This window comes from Palaemon carinicauda, chromosome 9, assembly GCF_036898095.1.
Source record: "Palaemon carinicauda isolate YSFRI2023 chromosome 9, ASM3689809v2, whole genome shotgun sequence".
NCBI lineage: Eukaryota > Metazoa > Arthropoda > Malacostraca > Decapoda > Palaemonidae > Palaemon > Palaemon carinicauda.
In genome coordinates this window covers 70,400,225-70,421,915 of record NC_090733.1, presented here as the reverse complement: position 1 = coordinate 70,421,915, position 21,691 = coordinate 70,400,225, and the positions used below count along the sequence as shown (strand labels likewise).

The window sequence follows — 21,691 nt, the reverse complement described above, 5'->3', positions numbered from 1 at the left end:
CTTTGGGCCACTTGGGGTAAAGCCATCCATAGATCTCTTTGCAACCTCGCTGACCAAGAGGCTTCCAATCTATTGCTCTCCAGTCCCGGACCCAGCAGCAATACATATAGATGCTTTCCTCCTAGATTGGTCACATCTGGATCTCTACTCATTCCCACCGTTCAAGATTGTCAACAAGGTACTGCAGAAGTTCGCCTCTCACGAAGGGACAAGGTTGACGTTAGTTGCTTCCCTCTGGCCCGCGAGAGAATGGTTCACCGAGATACTTCGATGGTTAGTAGACGTTCCCAGTAGTCTTCCTCTAAGGGTAGACCTTCTACGTCAGCCACACGTAAAGAAGGTACTCCAAAGCCTCCACGCTCTTCGTCTGACTGCCTTCAGACTATCGAAAGACTCTCGAGAGCTAGAGGCTTTTCGAAGGAAGCAGCCAGTGCGATTGCTAGAGCAAGGAGAGCTTCTTCCATTAGAGTCTACCAATCGAAGTGGGAAGTCTTCCGAGACTGGTGCAAGTCAGTTTCTGTATCCTCGACCAGTACCTCTGTAGCTCAAATAGCTGTTTTTCTCTTATACCTGAGAAAAGGACGATCCCTTTCAGCTCCCACTATCAAGGGCTACAGAAGCATGTTGGCATCGGTCTTCCGGCATAGAGGCTTAGATCTTTCCAAACATAAAGATCTGCAAGACCTCCTTAAGTCTTTTGAGACCACCAAGGAGCGTCGTTTGGCTACCCCTGGATGGAATTTAGACGTGGTACTAAGATTCTTCATGTCAGACAGGTTGGAGCCGTTACAATCAGCCTCCCTGAAAGATCTCACTCTTAAGACTCTTTTCCTGGTATGCTTAGCCTCGGCTAAAAGAGTCAGTGAGATTCATGCCTTCAGCAAGAACATAGGATTTTCGTCAGAAAAAGCCACTTGTTCGCTACAACTTGGTTTTCTAGCCAAAAATGAGCTGCCTTCTCGGCCTTGGCCTAAATCTTTCGATATCCCCAGCTTATCGGAGATCGTAGGCAATGAACTAGAAAGAGTCTTATGCCCTGTTAGAGCTCTTAAATTCTATTTAAAGCGTACTAAACCTTTACAAGGCCAATCTGAAGCTTTATGGTGTTCAGTTAAGAAACCATCCTTGCCTTTGTCAAAGAATGCTTGGTCAGACTTTATCAGATTGTTAATACGAAAAGCTCATTCACATCTGAGTGAGGAAGACCGAACTTTGCTTAAGGTGAAGACGCACGAAGTTAGAGCTGTAACAACTTCCGTGGCCTTTAAGCAAAATATATCTCTGCAAAGTATAATGGACGCAACCTATTGGAGAAGCAAGTCAGTGTTCGCGTCATTTTACTTGAAAGATGTCCAGTCTCTTTACAAGAACTGCTACACACTGGGACCATTCGTAGCAACGAGTGCAGTAGTGGGTGAGGGCTCAACCACTACAATTCCCTAATTCCATACCCTTTTAATCTTTCTCTTGATATGTTTTTATTGTTGTTTTTTGGGTTGTCCGGAAGGCTAAGAAGCCTTTCGCATCCTGGTTGATTTGGCGGGTGGTCAAAGTCATTTCTTGAGAGCGCCTAGATTAGGGGTTTTGATGAGGTCCTGTTGTATGGGTTGCAACCCTTGATACTTCAGATCCTAGGGGTCGATCAGCATCCTAAGAGGATCGCGAGGCTCCGTAAGGAAGACGTACTTAAAAGGCAGAGTAATTGTTCAAGTCGACTTCCTTACCAGGTACCTATTTATTTTGTTTTTGTTATTTTGATAACTTCTAAAATGAAATAAAAACTCTTAGCTCATAAAAGTGTAAACATATATTGCTGGTCTCTACCCACCCCCCTGGGTGTGAATCAGCTATATAATCACCGGCTAAGTTAAATATTGAAAAATGTTATTTTGATAATAAAATAAATTTTTGAATATACTTACCCGGTGATTATGAATTAAAGGACCCTCCCTTCCTCCCCAATAGAGACGCAGTGGGACGAGGAGAAAATTGAGTCTTTGTTTACATTGAGTACTGGGTATCTGGACGACAGATGGCGCTGTTGGGCACACCCGCAACCTGTGTAGCGATCGCTGGCGAGTTTTTACCGTAGAGTTGTCTGTCGGGCAACAGAGTTGCAGCTATATAATCACCGGGTAAGTATATTCAAAAATTTATTTTATTATCAAAATAACATTTTTCTCAACATATTTGGTGAAGTACTTCATTTTGGTTTGAGCTTTCGCAGTGCAGGTGTTTTTCCTCAACTTAAACTCTTGAACTCTTTATGGGACAGATTTAATTGTTGATGACTTGGATTGTTTTTTGGACTTTCTTTGACTAATTCAAAATGGCTGACGCTGTACAAGCCCCTAGATTTCGTAAGTGTAATGCTAGGGATTGCAATAGGCGTCTTCCAAAGGCCTCTCTCGACCCACATACTGTGTGTTTTAATAGTCGGGGTAAAACCTGTCAATTAGGAGATCGGTGTGAGGAATGCGTGGGCCTTTCGGAATTCGATTGGCTCGAATACGACAAGTATTCTCGTAAGCTAGAGAGAGATAGGGTAAGGAGGAGTTCCTCTAGATCAGTAGATTTTTCCTCTCCACATGCCCCTGAACCTAATCCTTCCTCTGTAGTGGTTGTGTTGACTGGTCTTTGGGAGCCTTAAGTAGGAAAATCTCATCGGCTGATAGAGATGTCTCCTTACTGATAATGTCCTGTATGGATAAAGCCATCCGCGATGGTTCCAATGAGCTCGCCTCCTCTTTTACGTCGGGAGTCTTAAAGAAGCGAGAGTCCCTTTGCTCTTTTCTTTCGGCAGGAGTTACTCCCTGTCAGAGATCAGAACTGCTCTTTGCTCCCTTATCAAAGTTTTTGTTTCCGCAACAATTGGTTAAGGACATAGCTTCTTCGCTTGTGCAGAAGGACACCCATGACTTGGTGGCGTCCTCTGCTCGCAAGGGGACTCCTTCTACATCCTTTTCTGCTAGACCCAGGATCGACACTCCGGCGTCCAGATTTATCCCGCCCTTTCGTGGCAGAGCTCCCAGCAGGGGAAGTACTCGTGCCGAGGGAAAGAGAGGAAAGAAGAGAGGAGCCAAGTCCTCACGTGGCAGAGTCTGACTGCCCACAGCCTCAGACAGCAGTAGGAGCCAGATTGAAGAGCTTTTGGCAGGCCTGGGAGAAGAGGGGCGCAGACCAACAGTCTGTTCGGTTGCTCAGAGAGGGGTACAAAATTCCATTTGTACGCAAACCTCCTCTAGCGACTTCCCCCATCGACCTCTCTCCCAGGTACCGAGAGGAGTCAAAGAGACAAGCCCTAAACCTAGAAGAGTCTCTGTTGCTAGAGAAGGGAGCGGTGGTGAAAGTCTCGGACCTTCAATCACCGGGGTTTTACAACCGTCTCTTCCTAGTCCCGAAGAAGACAGGAGGTTGGAGACCGGTGCTAGACGTCAGTGCGCTCAACGTCTTTGTTACGTAAACAAAGTTCACCATGGAGACCACGAAATCAGTCTTAGCAGCGGTCAGAAAGGGAGACTGGATGGTCTCTCTCGACCTACGAGACGCGTACTTCCACATCCCTATACACCCAGATTCCCAACCGTTTCTGAGGTTTGTTTTCAAAAATGTGGTATACCAGTTTCGGGCCCTTTGCTTTGGCCTAAGTCCTGCTCCTCTCGTGTTTACGAGGCTTATGAGGAATGTAGCAAAATTCCTCCATTTATCGGGAATCCGAGCCTCCCTGTACTTGGACGACTGGCTTCTCAGAGCCTCGTCCAGTCATCGCTGTCTGCAGGATCTTCATTGGACATTGGATCTGACCAAGGAATTGGGACTTTTGGTCAACCTAGAAAAGTCCCAGCTGATTCCATCCCAAACTATACTGTATTTAGGGATGGAGATTCGCAGTCCAGTTTTTCGGGCATTTCCGTCTGCCACCCGAATAGAGCAAGCCCTGCTCAAAGTCCAACTAATGTTGAAGAGAGAACGGTGCTCAGTCAGGAATTGGATGAGTCTAGTAGGAACTCTATCATCCCTGGAGCAGTTTGTCTCGCTAGGAAGGCTACACCTTCGACCTCTCCAGTTCCATCTAGCTTTTCACTGGAAGAAGGACAAGACGTTAGAGACGGTCTCAATCCCGGTCTCCGAACCAGTAAAGGCATGCCTGAATTGGTGGAACGACAATATCAGTCTGAGAGAGGGAATTTCCCTAGCAGTTCGGAACCCAAACCACGTACTATTCTCAGACGCGTCGGATTTGGGTTGGGGTGCGACCCTGGACGGTCGGGAATGCTCAGGTCTGTGGACCTCAAGTCAGAGGAGCATGCACATCAACGGCAAGGAGCTTTTGGCAGTCCACTTGGCCTTGATGAAATTCGAGAGTCTCCTTCGAAACAAAGTGGTAGAGATCAACTCCGACAATACCACAGCCTTGGCGTACATCTCCAAGCAAGGAGGCACCCACTCCCTCACGCTGTACGAGATCGCAAGGGACCTGCTCATTTGGTCAAGAGATCGAGGCATCTCCCTGTTAACGAGGTTTATCCAGGGCGACTTGAACGTCTTAGCAGACTGCCTCAGTCGGAGGGGTCAAGTAATTCCTACGGAATGGACCCTCCACAAGGACGTGTGCAAGAGTCTTTGGGCGACTTGGGGTCAACCCACCATAGACCTCTTTGCAACCTCGATGACCAAGAGACTTCCAATCTATTGCTCTCCAGTCCCAGACCCAGCAGCAATACACATAGACGCATTTCTCCTAGATTGGTCTCATCTGGACTTATATGCATTCCCACCATTCAAGATTGTCAACAAGGTACTGCAGAAGTTCGCCTCTCACGAAGGGACAAGGTTGACGTTGGTTGCTCCCCTCTGGCCCGCGAGAGAGTGGTTCACCGAGGTACTTCGATGGCTGGTAGACTTTCCAAGAAGTCTTCCTCTAAGGGTAGATCTGTTACGTCAGCCCCACGTAAAGAATGTACACCAAAACCTCCCCGCTCTTCGTCTGACTGCCTTCAGACTATCGAAAGACTCTCAAGAGCTCGAGGCTTTTCGAAGGAGGCAGCCAGTGCGATTGCAAGAGCGAGGAGAGCTTCTACCATTAGAGTATACCAGTCGAAGTGGTAAGTCTTTAGAGACTGGTGCAAGTCAGCATCTGTGTCCTCGTCCAGTACCTCTGTAGCCCAAATCGCTGATTTTCTCTTACATCTGAGAAAGGTTCGCTCCCTTTCAGCTCCCACGATCAAGGGCTACAGGAGCATGTTGGCTTCGGTCTTTCGGCATAGAGGCTTAGATCTTTCCAACAATAAAGATCTCCAAGATCTCCTTAAGTCTTTTGAGACCTCTAAGGAACGTCGTTTGGCAACTCCTGGATGGAACTTAGACGTGGTCCTAAGGTTCCTCATGTCAGACAGGTTTGAGCCATTACATTCAGCCTCCCTGAAGGATCTCACTCTCAAGACACTTTTCCTAGTGTGCTTGGCTTCGGCTAAAAGAGTCAGTGAACTTCATGCCTTCAGTAAGAACATCGGCTTTTCTACAGAAAAAGCCACTTGTTCTCTTCAACTTGGTTTCCTGGCCAAAAATGAACTGCCTTCTCGTCCTTGGCCTAAATCTTTTGATATTCCTTGCTTATCAGAGATCGTAGGCAATGAACTGGAAAGAGTATTATGTCCTGTTAGAGCTCTTAAGTTCTATTTAGCTCGTACTAAGTCATTACGAGGTAAATCTGAGGCATTATGGTGCTCAGTTAAGAAACCATCATTGCCTATGTCAAAGAATGCTTTGTCATATTTTATCAGATTTTTAATACGAGAAGCTCATTCTCACTTGAATGAGAAAGACCGATGTTTGCTTAAGGTTAAGACGCACGAAGTTAGAGCTATAGCAACCTCCGTGGCCTTCAAGCAAAATAGATCTCTGCAAAGTATCATGGACGCGACTTTTTGGAGAAGCAAGTCAGTGTTCGCGTCATTTTACTTAAAAGATGTCCAGACTCTTTACGAGGACTGCTACACACTGGGTCCATTCGTTGCAGCGAGTGCAGTAGTGGGTGAGGGTTCTACCACTACACTTCCCTAATTCCAATATCCTTTTTAATCTGTCTCTTGAAATGTTTTTAATATTGTTTTTTGGGTTGTACAGAAGGCTAAGAAGCCTTTCGCATCCTGGTTGATTTGGCGGGTGGTCAAAGTCATTTCTTGAGAGCGCCCAGATTAGGGGTTTGATGAGGTCATGTTTGTATGGGTTGCAGCCCTTGATACTTCAGCTCCTGGGAGTCTTTCAGCATCCTAAGAGGATCGCTGGGCTTCGTGAGGAAGACAGACTTACAAGGCAGAGTAATCGTCTAAGTCAACTTCCTTACCAGGTACCTATATATTTGGGTTTTGTTATATTGATAACTGTCAAAAACTCTAAGCATATACGCTGTAAACTTAATTAACTCTGGTCTCTACCCACCGCCTTGGGTGTGAATCAGCTATTATATATTCACTGGCTAAGTTAAATATTTAAAAATGATATTTTAATTATAAAATAAATTTTTCAATATTAAACTTACCCGATAATCATGTAGCTGTCAACTCCGTTGCCCGACAGAATTCTATGGAGGGATACGCCAGCTATCACAATACTAGAAGGGGGTGTACTTACCAGCGCCACCTGTGGCCAGGTACTATAGTACTTCTTGTTGACACCTCCTCAATATTTCCTCTGTCGTGCTTCCGGCAAGACGTTCTGGGATACGCTTATGTTCTTGGAGTATTTTCACGGCTTTTGGTGAAGTATTTCTCTTTGATTTCGGCTGTCGCTTTACTGGAAACCTTCTTATATTAGCTTAGATAGCTTTTATATAGTCCTGATTAACGGTTAACGATCTTTCGCTTGATTTTGAAACCCCACTTGGCTAACTCTTTGATTCAAGATGTCTGACATTTCACAAGCCCCCACCCATAGGCGATGTAGGTCTTGTAATAGGCGTATTCCGAAGGCCTCGGTAGATCCTCACACCGCTTGTTCTGACTGTAGGGATAGGCCCTGTCAGTTAGAAAATCGATGTGAGGAATGCGCCGGACTTTCGGAACTTGATTTTGTCCGTCTTTTGAAGTATTCAACTAAGTTAGAGAGAGGCAGAGTTAGGAGGAGTTCTTCTCACTCTTCACTTTTTTCCTCACCTCATGATCCCCTACCTTTTCCTACCCCTGTAGTGGCTACCCCCGAACCTACTATTTGCCCTCAGCCTGATATGTCTGTTGTTTTGCGTGCTATTCAGGCCTTAGGCGATAAAGTAGAGTCAGTGGTTAGCGATCATAAGTCTCTTATGGCCGAAGTCAAGGAACTTAAGGTCAAGAGTGCAGTGGGTGGTATTAGTGCCAGTGCTGTGACGAGTGCTAGTGTCAGTGCAGTGCCAAGTGCTAGTGTCAGTGTCAGTGTGGTGCGTGAGGATACTTCTGTGCGTGCCAGTCGTCCTCCCAGTCCGGGACCTCTTGCAAGCTCCCAAGCCCAGGGGAGAAGCAATGTCGAAGGGCAAAAGGGTTCGGCAGGCCTTGATCGGCGCACAGAAGTATCCTCGGTGGTTGCGGGCGTGTCTTCCAGAGACCGTCACTCCCACCTGCAGACGATTGAGCCCGTCTTTTACTCGTCCGCTGATCAATTGTCAGGGAAGAAACGCTGGACTCAGGTCTCTAGACCACTCAAACGCAGAGTCCAGTCCGCGAGTGCTCAACCGGGCTGCAGTCATTGGCTCAGCTCTGACTCGCCGCAGTCATCAGTCGACTGCACTCCGCCCAAGAGGAGTAAGGTTCTGCCGCAACAGATCTCTGCTGTTAAGGCTTTGCCTCAGCAGACCGTAGTGTCTGCCGACCCCAAGTTGACTCTACTGCAGTCCATGCAGTCACAACTTTCGGTCTTGATGCGTGAGTGTCGGGCTGAGAAGGTTGCGCCTCCGCCTCCGCCTGCACTCGCTCCGCCTGCGCTCGCTCCGCCTGACCGCAGTACCGCCTGCCAGGCGTACGATGTTGAGCCACGTTCTGAGTTTACTGTTCCCAGTGGTGTACAATGGGATCAGGAGGCTTATACCTCTCTTCCTCCGCTTCCACTTGCTGCTCCACCAGTGATGCAACACTCGGTTGAGGTACAACAACCTCTCCCATCCATGAGTCAGTCTCCTCAGCTCTCGCTGCAGCGAGCTCAACCCTCCTCAAGGCAAGCACCACAACACCTTAGCCTTGCGCCTCAGGAGCCTCAACTCGCGAGACATTTACTACGTTCTGCGCAGCCTCTACCTCATCGCTCTCCGCTCACACCGCAGGAACAGGAACTTGCTACTCCGCTTCCGCCAACCACTCAGCAAGCGCAACCCTTGAGTTCAGCCACTCATGCCAGGAGTCAGCCTCCTCCACCCATGCGCCTACCTTCTGCTTCTTCTTTTGTTCAGCTTTTGCAGTCTGAGCCTCAGGTGTTCCCTCAACAGAGTCTTGAAGAGGAAACCACTAATATTGTTGTTCCAGCTCGTTCTGACTCTGCTGTTCAGCATACCTTTCCGATCTCTTCGCTACACTCTGGTGATGAGGCGTCTGATGATGAGGCGGCACACCTGGATCCCTCATCAGACGTGGATGAATCCAAGTCTTCTCCGCCTTCTATTGACTTTCGTAAGGTCTTGGCTCTGTTTAGGGAGGTATACCCAGACCACTTTGTCTCTGCTATTCCCCGCTCTCCACCATCTGAGTTTTCGCTGGGCATGCAGCCAGCTAAGTCTACCTATACTAAGCTAGTCCTAGCAAGGTCCTCTAAGAGAGCGTTAAGGATCTTAGGGGAGTGGTTGCAGACTAAGCAACACCTTGGCAAGACTTCGTTCATGTTTCCTCCGACTAAGCTCACTTCTAAAGCGGGCGTTTGGTATGCCACAGGAGAGGAACCAGGCTTGGGAGTACCTGCCTCTGCCCAGGCTGACTTCTCAAGTCTGGTAGACTCGCCTCGTAGAACTGCAATGAGGCGCTCTAAGGTTTGCTGGACCTTCTCAGACCTTGATCACTTCCTGAAGGGTGTTTTTAGAGCATTTGAGATGTTCAACTTCCTAGACTGGTGCCTGGGGGCCCTCAGCAAGAAGACCTCCCCTGCGGACAAGGATTCTGCCATGCTATTAATGTCCTGCATGGATAAGGCCATTAGAGATGGATCTGGCGAGCTTGCGTCGATGTTTGTATCAGGGGTTCTTAAGAAAAGGGAACAGCTTTGTACCTTCCTTTCCTCCAGCATTACACCTTGTCAAAGGTCTCAACTCCTTTTCGCTCCGCTCTCGAAGTTCCTCTTCCCCGAAGAGCTGGTTAAGGACTTGTCTGCTGCCCTGATACAAAAGGACACACATGATCTTGTAGCCTCATCGGCTCGTAAGACTAAGGTTGCTACCTCAGTCCCCAGGACTTATCGCACCCCAGTGGCTGATACTCCTGCTACGAGGTTCTTACCGCCCTTTCGTGGTAGAGCCCCCAGCCGAGGAAGCTCCCGTCCAGACTCTTCCAGGAGCAAGTCTAGGAAAGGTTCCAAGGCCTCTAAAGGAAAAAACTGACTCTCCGCATCTCCAGACAGCAGTAGGAGCCAGACTCAAGAGCTTCTGGCAAGCCTGGGAAAAGAGAGGTGCAGACGCCCAGTCTGTCAGTTGGCTGAGGGAGGGTTACAGGATTCCATTCTGCCTCAAACCCCCTCTGACCACATCTCCCATCAACCTCTCTCCCAACTACAAAGAAGAGGACAAGAGGCTAGCGTTGCACCAGGAGGTGTCGCTACTTGTGCAGAAGAAGGCAGTGGTTATAGTCCGGGACCATCAATCCCCGGGTTTCTACAACCGTCTCTTTCTGGTGGCCAAGAAGACAGGAGGTTGGAGACCGGTGCTGGACGTCAGCGCGCTCAATGCGTATGTCACCAAGCAGACGTTCACGATGGAGACGACGAAGTCGGTCCTAGCAGCGGTCAGGCAGGAGGACTGGATGGTCTCGTTGGACTTGAAAGATGCCTACTTTCACGTTCCTATTAATCCAGACTCCCAACCTTTCCTGAGATTCGTTTTTGGAAAGGTTGTCTACCAATTCCAAGCCCTGTGTTTTGGCCTAAGCACAGCTCCTATGGTGTTCACGCATCTGATGAGGAATATAGCAAAATTCCTCCACTTATCGGACATCAGAGCCTCCCTCTACTTAGACGACTGGCTGTTGAGAGCCTCCACGAGTCGTCGCTGTCTGGAGAGTCTCAACTGGACTTTGGACTTAATCAGAGAACTGGGTCTGTTAGTCAACATAGAAAAGTCTCAGCTCATTCCCTCCCAATCCATTGTGTACCTGGGAATGGAGATTCGGAGTCAGGATTTTCGGGCTTTTCCATCGGCCCCCAGGATAAGCCAAGCCCTAGATTGCATCATGAGCATGCTGAAGAGGAGCAGTTGCTCGGTGAGACAGTGGATGAGTCTCACAGGGACCCTTTCATCACTGGCCCTGTTTGTCGAGCTAGGGAGACTCCACCTCCGCCCTCTTCAATTCCATCTTACAGCTCATTGGGACAAGGGTTTGACTCTCGAAGCAGTCTCTATCCCAGTCACCAAAGAGATGAAGACCACTCTCTTGTGGTGGAAGAACAATCTCCTTCTCAGGGAGGGCCTATCGTTGGCTATTCAGACCCCCAATCTTCATCTCTTCTCAGATGCATCGGACTCGGGCTGGGGTGCGACCTTGAACAGACGGGAATGCTCGGGAACGTGGAACGAGGAACAGGGAACGCTCCACATCAACTGCAAGGAGCTACTAGCAGTTCATTTAGCCCTGCTGAACTTCAAGTCCCTCCTGCTAGGCAAAGTGGTGGAGGTGAACTCAGACAACACCACAGCCTTGGCTTACATCTCCAAGCAAGGAGGGACCCATTCGAGGAGCCTATACGAGATCGCAAGGGACCTCCTCATTTGGTCAAGAAGTCAAAACCTCACTTTGGTCACGAGGTTCATTCAGGGCAACATGAACGTCTCAGCAGATCGCCTAAGCAGAAGGAATCAGGTCATTCCCACGGAATGGACCCTCCACAAGAGTGTGTGCAACAGACTTTGGACCTTGTGGGGTCAACCTACCATAGATCTGTTTGCCACCTCCATGACCAAGAGACTTCCGCTGTACTGTTCCCCAGTTCCAGACCCTGCAGCAGTTCATGTGGATGCTTTTCTGCTGAACTGGTCCCATCTCGACCTTTACGCATTCCCACTGTTCAAGATAATAAACAAAGTCCTGCAGAAATTCATCTCGCACGAAGGGACACGGCTGACGCTGGTTGCTCCCCTTTGGCCTGCAAGAGAATGGTTCACAGAGGTACTTCAATGGCTAGTCGACATCCCCAGGACTCTACCTCTAAGAGTGGACCTTCTACGTCAACCTCACGTAGACAGGTTGCATCCAAACCTCCACGCTCTTCGGCTGACTGCCTTCAGACTGTCGAAAGATTCGCTAGAGCTAGAGGCTTTTCGAAGGAGGCAGCCAGTGCGATTGCCAGAGCTAGAAGGGTTTCCACTCGTAGAGTCTACCAATCTAAGTGGGAAGTCTTCCGGAGCTGGTGTAGAGCCAATTCAGTATCCTCTACCAATACCTCTGTGACCCAAATAGCTGACTTCCTATTACATCTTAGGAATGAGAGATCCCTTTCAGCCCCTACGATTAAAGGGTACAGGAGTATGTTGGCTTCAGTTCTCCGCCACAGAGGTTTGGACCTTTCTTCCAACAAGGACCTTCAAGACATCCTTAAGTCTTTTGAGACTTCTAAAGAGCGTCGTCTATCCACTCCAGGCTGGAACCTAGACGTAGTCTTAAGGTTCCTTATGTCACCTAGGTTCGAACCTTTCCAGTCAGCTTCCTTCAAGGACCTTACACTCAAGACTCTTTTTCTCGTCTGCCTTGCAACAGCTAAGAGAGTCAGTGAGGTTCATGCCTTCAGCAAGAACATTGGTTTCACGACCGAATCTGCAACATGTTCTTTTCAGCTCGGATTCCTAGCAAAGAACGAACTTCCTTCACGTCCTTGGCCTAGATCGTTTGAAATACCTAGCCTCTCCAACATGGTAGGTAACGAACTAGAGAGAGTTCTTTGCCCTGTCAGAGCTCTCAAGTATTATCTTAATAGGTCTAAACCTATTCGAGGACAGTCAGAAGCCTTATGGTGTGCCATCAAGAAACCTTCGAGGCCCATGTCCAAGAATGGGGTTTCGTATTATATAAGGCTTCTGATTAGAGAAGCCCATTCTCACTTAAAGGAGGAAGACCTTGCATTGCTGAAGGTAAGGACCCACGAAGTAAGAGCCGTAGCTACTTCGATGGCCTTTAATAAAAACCGTTCTCTGCAGAGCATAATGGATGCAACCTATTGGAGGAGCAAGTCAGTGTTTGCATCATTTTATCTTAAAGATGTCCAGTCTCTTTACGAGAACTGCTACACCCTGGGACCATTCGCAGCAGCGAGTGCAGTAGTAGGTGAGGGCTCAGCCACTACATTCCCTTAATCCCATAACCTTTTTTAACCTTTCTCTTGAATGCTTTTATTGTTGTTTTTATGGTTGTTACGGTAGGCTAAGAAGCCTTCCGCATCCTTTTGATTTGGCGGGTGGTCAATTCATTCTTGAGAAGCGCCTGGGTTAGAGGTTGTGTAGAGGTCCTTTAGTAGGGGTTGCAGCCCTATATACTTTAGCACCTTTGAGTTGATTCAGCCTCCAAGAGGAACGCTGCGCTCAGTAAGGAAGACGAACTTAAAAAAGAGGCAGAGTAACGGTTCAATTCGACTTCCTTACCAGGTACTTATTATTTCATTGTTATTTGAGATAACTGTTATATGAAATATGGGATACTTAGCTATCCTTTAATCTTGTACACTGGTTTTCACCCACCCCCCTGGGTGTGAATCAGCTACATGATTATCGGGTAAGTTTAATATTGAAAAATGTTATTTTTATTAGTAAAATAAATTTTTGAATATACTTACCCGATAATCATGATTTAATTGACCCTCCCTTCCTCCCCATAGAGAACCAGTGGACCGAGGAAAAATTGAGGAGGTGTCAACAAGAAGTACTATAGTACCTGGCCACAGGTGGCGCTGGTAAGTACACCCCCTTCTAGTATTGTGATAGCTGGCGTATCCCTCCATAGAATTCTGTCGGGCAACGGAGTTGACAGCTACATGATTATCGGGTAAGTATATTCAAAAATTTATTTTACTAATAAAAATAACATTTTTGAATATACTTACCCGGTGAATATATAAATTAAAGGCCCTCCCTTCCTCCCCAATAGAGACGCAGCGGGACGAGAAGAATTGAGGCTTGTTTACATGCATGTGTGGTATCTGACCGATAGTTGGCGCTGGTGGGCACACCCGCAACCTTCATAGCGATCGCTCGCGAGTTTTTGTGTGTTTTTTCTGTCGAGCCGCTGGAGCAGCAGCTATTATATATTCACCGGGTAAGTATATTCAAAAATTTATTTTATAATTAAAATATCATTTTTTCTTAGTAATATAAAACTGGAGCTCTTTACACATGCTATACCTGCCATCATCAACCACCGAAAAGTCCTGCTATAATTTTAAAAGTAACGGTTAGTCGCTAGTGCTGGTGGGAGGGGGATTGGGAGGCGAGGGCTATAATACCTCGCTCCTACCCCACTAACTTGCGGTGGGTAATTATACCCTGTAAGAAAAGCTTATTGGCTATTTGTTCCGTAACCGAAATACAAACCACGCTATTTACATTGGGTTTACCTTTTAGCGCAGCTGAAATGGCGAGCCATTAGATTTTAACGAGGGTGTATTACCCCCGCGCTAGTTAGCGGGGGGGGGGGGGGGGTAGGGGAGTGGTAGCTAGCTACCCCTCCCCCCTCACACACAGATGAATGCTCACTTTCACTTTTGGCTCGGACTGTGACAGACGTCTCTGTCTTGGTCCTCTCTTGGCAGGCATTGTTTGTTTTGTCTTTACTTAATCGCTTACTTTTCTTTTACTCAATATATATGTAAACATGTTTTCATGTTTGTATATATATTTGAGTATAGAAATCAGTAAGTTTCCTTTTCAGAGTTGTGTGTGTAGTGTACGATATCTACGTGGAGTCCTCGGCAGTTGGGCCACCACGGCGTAATTTTATGGGTGGCGATCGAGTTTGGCTTCGGTCTTTCTCTCTCTCTCTCTCTTGAGGTCGTTCACCCTTTTACTACGTGTTACTACGCCCTTGTAGCTTCCTTTCCGTGTGGGGGGGTTGCTACGCCGTACGTTTGTCTCAATTAGTTTATGAATCTAATTGTAGTTAATTTTTCAGCTTGTAGAACGATTCCTTTCGGGGTTTTCGTTCTTTCTTTAGTGTTCATTCTTTTTTAAATTACATAATTACATAGTTTCATAATTATAATTGTTATAATTCTGTTTTGGTTACAGCTCTCCTTCCGTGAGTGTAAGTGGTTGTGAGGGCACGTGCCTGTTCTGTAATTCTTGTTTCTTTTCCCTCGGGATTCCTCTTCGGAGCCTTCCCGGAGGGAATGAATGTGTACTAATGATTTTTGTTTTATTTTTTTACAGTTACCAATCTAGTTCGTTTCTGTAATATGGCAACGGTGTGAGCTGTCTTGTTGAGGCCTGGGGATTCGGCTGTTGCTGCCTCCCCCCTTGTATTTTCGTCAGGGGCGTGTCTCCTTCTACTGGAAGTACTCCCGTGACGACGGACAGCTCTCCAGTTCATTTTAGAACTCCCAGGAGGCTTGCCTCCTTGGGCGGGTAACTTTCCTTCCGAGGGAAGTTTTTCCTGTCCAGGCTTGAGTTTTTCCCCTTTTGGGGGTTCTTCTCTTGCCTTTTTTTCGTGCGACTATGCTCTTGGTGCTGAGCGGTCACACCTGCAGTTTCGCTCAAGGGGCTGGGCAACTGTAGGAGCCCCTCTTCGGAGGATTGCTCCTTTTAGGTCACTGGCTGACCAGTCTCTTCTACGAAGTGTTTCTCTTTCGTTCGCGAGAGAGTACACTCATAGAGACTCCTCTTCGGACGATTCTTCTGCTGCTGTTGCTGTTGGCCTCCTTCGCTGTAAGGCCCACCGTCCGCCTCGTCGTAAGGGCCTCTCATCTCCCTATAAGGGTGCTAAGAGGCGCCTTTTTGAATCTCCGTTTGCAGCCTACAACTCCTTCTTCTTGATCTTCCGCCTTGGTGCAGATGGACAGCAGTCTGATCTCGTCTTCCGACGGGCAAAGGTCTTCCCGACAGACAACGGTCTTCCAACGGACATCAGTCTCCCGGTGGACAGGCAACGGTCTTCCGATGGACATCTGTCTCCCGACGGACAACGTATCCTTCGGGGCAAAGGGTTGCCTCCCACGGGGGTTCTTCCCTTGCGTGTCAGGGTTCCCCTGCCCGCCCTTCTGCTGTGTTCTCTCCTGCTCCTGCTCAGTGTTAGCGCACAGGCGCTCTCCTGCTCATCAGCGCTTCCTGATCGCTAGCGCTCTCCTGTTCGCCAGCGCTCTCCTGTTCGTCAGCGCTCTCATGATGATCATCCCTGCTGTTCCTGTTGGTTCCTGTTACGCGCCCTGTGCGCCCACGTTCGCCCTCGCGATCTAGAACTTCGGTTCAGGTCTGGGTCAAGGACTCTTCTTCTATGCGCAGGCTTCCACGCGTTGCCTTCTGCTCGTCAGCGATCATCAGCTCGCCAACGATCACCTGCTCGCCAGCGTTCACCTGCTTGCCAGCGCGCACAGGCGATTTTAGTATCGCCTATTCAACAGCGTTCTACACGTCAGCGATCACCTGTCTCTCGGCGATCTCCGGATCGCCCGCGTGTGTTACAGCCGGCGCGCCAACGTTCTCCAACGCTTCTGAAGGAACATGGTTCGCCAGCTACTAGCTCGCCATCGCGCGATCGCCCACCTACGCATGCTGCTCGCCATCGCGCGATCGCCCACCTGCGCATGCTGCTCGCCATCGCGCGATCGCCCACCTGCGCATGCTGCTCGCCATCGCGCGATCGCCCACCTGCGCATGCTGCTCGCCATCGCCCACCTGCGCATGCTGCTCGCCATCGCCCACCTGCGCATGCTGCTCGTCATCGCCCACCTGCGCATGCTGCTCGCGATCGCCCACCTGCGCATGCTGCTCGCGATCGCCCACCTGCGCATGCTGCTCGCCATCGCCCACCTGCGCATGCTGCTCGCGATCGCCCACCTGCGCATGCTGCTCGCCATCGCCCACCTGCGCATGCTGCTCGCGATCGCCCACCTGCGCATGCTGCTCGCCATCGCCCACCTGCGCATGCTGCTCGCGATCGCCCACCTGCGCATGCTGCTCGCCATCGCGCGATCGCCCACCTGCACATGCTGCTTGCCATTGTGCGATCGCCCACCTGCGCATGCTGCTCGCCATCGCTTGCCATCGCGAGATCGCTCACCTGCGCGTGCTGCTCGCCATCGCGCGATCGCTCATCTGCGCATGCTGCTCGCCATCGCTCGCCAACGCGTCGACATGCCACATCGCGCCATCGCCAACCTGCGCGTCAGCGCTCACCAGCTCACCACCGATCGCCTGTTGATCCACATCGCCAGCGGTCTTCCTCGCCCACGCGGCAGCACGTTTCCTCGCTATCGCGCTAACGCTTGCGTTCGCCGCCTCGGACTCGCGCCCATTCACCTGCCCACCCTCGCGACCGCTTGCCTGCACGCCCGCGCGACTGTTCGCCTGCGCGCCCGCGTGACCGTTCGCCTGCGCACCCGCGCGATCGTTCGCCTACACGCCCACACGCCCACACGCCCACACGCCCACGTGCCTGCACGTCTACGCTCATGCGCGTCCGCGCACATGCTCTCCAATGTGCCCCCGCGCGCACCAACGGTATTCCATCGCGCGGACGGACGGTGTTCCGTCGCGCGAACCTACGGTGTTCCGTCGCGCGAACCTACGGTGTTCCGTCGCGCGAACCGACGGTGTTCCGTCACGCGAACCGACAGTGTTCTGTCGCGCGAACCGACGGTGTTTCTTCGCACGAACGTCGGCTTAATTCTTGCAGTATCCATTGCTCGTCTATGGGTTATCGCTCGCCGACCACCAGCTCTCGCCCTTCCTACCACGCTCGCCCTCCTTCTGCGCTTTTTCGCTCACCTTCGTTTGCGTTCCTGCGTGACCGCGCATGGGCGCTTCCACGTTCACCCACGTGCAAATCTTTGAATTACCATCGCGCGAGCTCCAGGGCGATTGCGACCACGATTCCCATTGGGGTTTTCGCAGCATGGCCAGCCTGGCGAGTTCTTCTGGAGCGTCTTTCCAGAACACGGCCTCACCCCGTAAACGCAGAGCATGGCACTTGCAAGAATAGGAAGAAACTTCAGGGAGGTCTGAGCAACACTCCTCTTTCCAGAACCTGGGTTAGCCCTTCCCCGTCATTCCGTGGAAGGATTTTTGGCGGGGGGCTTTCCCTTCGAGATTTCTCCATCGGCCAAGGGGTGACTGCTTACCCCTTCCTCTGGGGGCTTACCAGGTCCTTTCCCTCCTCGGTTACGGCCTGAGGTTTGGTTCAAGGAAGCTACAGGTAGATCATGGGTACTTTCCTCCTCTCCCGGCCTCAGGCACCTTGGCCTTTCGTCGTTAAGTATCTAACTTGCGGTCAAGCTTGATGTTGTACCATCTGGACGCGCTGACTGAGGGCTTCCTTCGGGTGTCTCATCTGTGGAGGTCGACAACCTCAGACACCCTTCCATCCTTGAGAAGAGTTTGTTTGTGCCCAAGGACAGAGACCTAGACAGCGGCTGTGCGGAGGAAATCGACTTCCGTTTTCACTCCTCCAAGGCGCTTTCTTCCAGATTCTGCAGGGCTCCAGCGCCTTTTTCTTTCAACCACGTCGGCCTAAGTTATCGGCTACGACAACTGAGACAAGGTGTCCAATTGCAGTTTCCCCCTGTCAGGAACAGATGGCACGGGAGGCTCCGGGGGGGCATAGTCCTAAAAGGAGCGGCAGAGTTCACGAACTCTAGGATTGCAGGTTTCTCGCTGGGAGGATGCTTAAGGTTACTCATCCGGATGACAGCTTCCCGATGCCCATTCCCGCACGATCTCTGTGATCAGCCAAGGATATCGCGCTTGCCGTCTCTGTCAGCGAATTCAGTGTCTCTGAATCTCTATGCCATGGCGTCGGCAAGAGTTGCCCGGTGGGGCAGAATGATCCATACCTTAGGCGAAGGTTCTCCATAGGATCATCGACGGCTTCATCCCCGGCCTCTTCAGTTGATCCTTTCTTGTAAGGAAGGATCTGAGAGGGGAGTTCCGTAGTCGACCTCTCAGCCTTGATCAAGTTTGTCGAACAAACTTCGGCCAGCGTAGAACAGCAGAATCGATCAGACTGGTAACGAGGCGACAGGACTCCTTAACCCTGGATCGGAAGGACGGGTACTTTCAGTTTCCATTCCATCCATCTTCCAGGGAGCTCGTGGAATTCAGCCTAGACTGCAAGTATTCCTGCTTATGATGCAGTGTGGCTATCCCGCCGTAGCATAGCAGGTTTTTTTCCCCAGAGAACTCTCCCTGCTTTCCTCATGGCCGCTCAGGTGCAGGCTTCCGCCTCCTTTGCTTTTTGGAGGGCTGGTCAACTCCGGTAGGCTCGGGTTCGACCTTCTTCAGCGCCGGGACAAGCTTCCGGATGCTTACCATGAGTGTGGGTCCATGGTATTTTGCTTGGAGCCTTCTCTTCTTCTGCCTCAACATCTGGAGTTTCTGGCCATGATATTGAGTCAACGGCCTTACCACGTTGGAAACCCCGCTTCTCGTCCGTCCAGCGAGGTTAAGCAACGTCGGTTCTGGTCGGTACTTGGCTGGGTGACCACCTGGGGACGCCAGATTCTGTTGCCACATCCTCCGAGCCTTCCTTTCAGTTGACTGTGGCAAGACTGAGGAGAGTCGCAGTACCTGTTCTCAGTCAAGCAGAGCTTTCAGCCTTACCTTGGAACGTTTCCTAGTTCTCCTTTCCTCATTGACCCGTCTATAGTCCAAACGGTCGCCTCAGGATAAGTTCCATGTGGGGCGGTCCAAGTTCCGGTGGTTTCAGGCAACGTTTAACCGGACTTCCTGGCCCCTATGGGACCAGCGGAACTATTAGACCTGCAATGGGTGTTGACCTATGGAACCTCTTGATGGTAGTGGATATTCTCGTCCTTTCCCCACATTCTTGATGCTGTTCTCGGACTCGTCATAGTAAGGGGGGGGGGATGTTCCGGTCCAGGCCTATGGTCAAGACCTGAAGGATACCTCTCCATCATTCAGGCAGGCTTAGGGGCCGTAGTCTGGCCCCTCTACAGATCCTACAGCTCCTGCCGAGTCGCTCCGTGCGCGTCGACATCATGATTCTGGCGTGTTCTAACCAGCAGGGGACTCATTTTCACACCTTCACATCTTGCTGTAGAGATACCGGGATGATTGAGATACAGTACTCTCAATACCACCATCGGCTCTCTCATTCCAGGCAGAGGAATGTTCTCTCCGACTATCCGAGCAGAGCCTCGTAGAGAGAGTGTACCTGGGGGTCTTTGACCTTGAGTAACCAGCAAGTCCTGGTCTGGGGGAACTGATCGCGACAGCTTGGAACCTCAAGCTTCCGCTGTTCTTCCCCCCAGTCTCATACCCCGAGACTCTGGCAAGATGCATTCCGGTGATAGTGGGACAACTTTGACGCCTGCGTCTTCCCTCCTTTTTGTCTGTGGACAATGGGTCTCAACAAGACCAGGTTGTCTGTCAACCTTTCAATGGGAGAGCTCCACTGGGACTATGCGCAGAACGGTTTCTGGACCCTCTGCTTCCCCTGACGGAACTCCTGGGAGAGCTTCTCCCACGGCGCAGACTACTCAAACAACCACACTGCAACATCTCTCCCGAACCGGGGCGTCGCTTCGGCTTCATGCCTGGAGACACTACGCCTCCTCCTCAAGAAGAGACAACCCGCTACAGTCGCGGTACGGAGGTCGCGTCATCTGTGATAGTCATCCGCAGGGGTCTTCCAGGCAAAGTGAAGAGTCTTCGGTGGTTGGTGCCGTGGGAGATATACCTCTTCCCTTGAGGCCTCTTCTCCAACAATAACGGTCTTATTGCCTTTCGGCGGGAGGAAACTCCTTTCCGCTCTCGGCAATGAAGCCTGTCGCTCAACCTTTCCCTGACCTTCAGGCTCAAAGGAATAACTTTTTCCTGCCCGCTGGATCTTTCCTCGCTCATGCGAAGCTACGATCGTCCCTGCCCTAGTCGGAGGAAGACCTCCAACTTGGAGCATGGCTCGGACCTTTTAGTTCCGTAAGAGATCTTCTCAAGACCCTTTACGACAGGCCTCGGATTGTATTCCGCCTTGGGTCTCCTGCTCACTCTGGCCACGGCCAGTGTGTAAGCAATCTTCTTGGTCTCGTACGACTCCGCCCTTTCTAAGGAAGAGGGGAAGGCAACATTCAGGTTCGCTCCTGAGTTGTTGGCTAGACTCAGAATCTGGGGGTCCCGGCCCTTCGGTCCAATTCCTTCAAGATTTCGAGTCTCCATTCTGTATCTGATGTCCCAAGACCTCTTTCTTGCCAGTAAAGGAATCGAGAGGTTAGCTTTGGGAACAGCTGCAGTTTGTCCTCAGTTGCAGCCGATTTGGGAGCACAAGGAGGACACGGGGGAGAGTCACCAGTATACCTCTTCAGCCCGGACTCAAGGACATTCATCTCGACCTGTCTCCAGACCCTCCCCCGTCACGTCGCCCTACAGCACGATGTTGGTTCATCGCAACGTCCCTCGCCTTCGAGTAATACTACTCTGTGACGCAGGTGCTACAAGCTGGAGTCTGGAAGCGTCTAATGACCTTCGCAGCCCGCTTCCTGCAGGGCGTGACCCACAGGAGTCTCGATACGTTTTCTATCGCTCTGTGGTGGCTACACAACAGCTGGTCTAACCTCAGGCTCCTTTTTGGACAGGTAGCAGAAGGTTGAGGGCATTGTTATCAGGTTTTGGTCTGCATGAACGAAATAAGTATGTCTGGCCCTTATTTCTTTCTTCATCATCCCCTCTACGGGGAAGCAGCATCCTGGTCTCTGCATAGCTGACCTCGAACCTCTGCAGGTAAACCATGCTTCCTTGTGTTCCGAGTATTGAGTCAATACTGTCGCGTTCCCCATACCCTGACGAGGTGGTATTGGGAACGTCCTAACCCAGAGCTCCTTCTGGAACTCCAGGTCAACTGCCTAGGACGGGTCACACTTCTTCCTTCACACACAAGCTTATGTAGGCCACACGGTTCCTTGCGGAGCAGTGAGGTGCAGGGACTCCTTTTCTCGAGTGCGACTCACTCGGATTCTGAGTCCCCGGGTAAAGCCAAAGCCAGTATGGCTGGAGACTTTCCACCCTACCTAAGGGGTAAGTCACCCAATGTAAATAGCGTGGTTTGTATTTCGGTTACGGAACAAATGACAAATTCGAAGATAATTTGTATTTTTTCTAACCATACAAACCTTAGCTATTTACACATATTTGCCCGCCAGCCCTGTCCCCCAAGACAAGTCCTACCTCTAAGTGAAAGTGAGCATTCATCTGTGTGTGAGGGGGGGAGGGGTAGCTAGCTACCACTCCCCTACCCCCCCGCTAACTAGCGCGGGGGTAATACACCCTCGTTAAATTCTAATGGCTCGCCATTTCAGCTGCGCTAAAAGGTAAACCCAATGT

At 50.3% G+C, this 21,691-nt stretch overlaps 1 protein-coding gene and 1 pseudogene across 1 annotated transcript in view; both read left to right on the top strand.

Moving 5' to 3' along the window:
- Positions 1-21,691, top strand: part of LOC137646990 (RNA N6-adenosine-methyltransferase mettl16) — a 570,608-nt gene that overhangs the window by 22,718 nt on the left and 526,199 nt on the right. The gene's annotated exons all lie outside the window — the stretch shown is intronic.
- On the top strand, positions 18,747-18,865 carry LOC137647373 (5S ribosomal RNA; annotated as a pseudogene).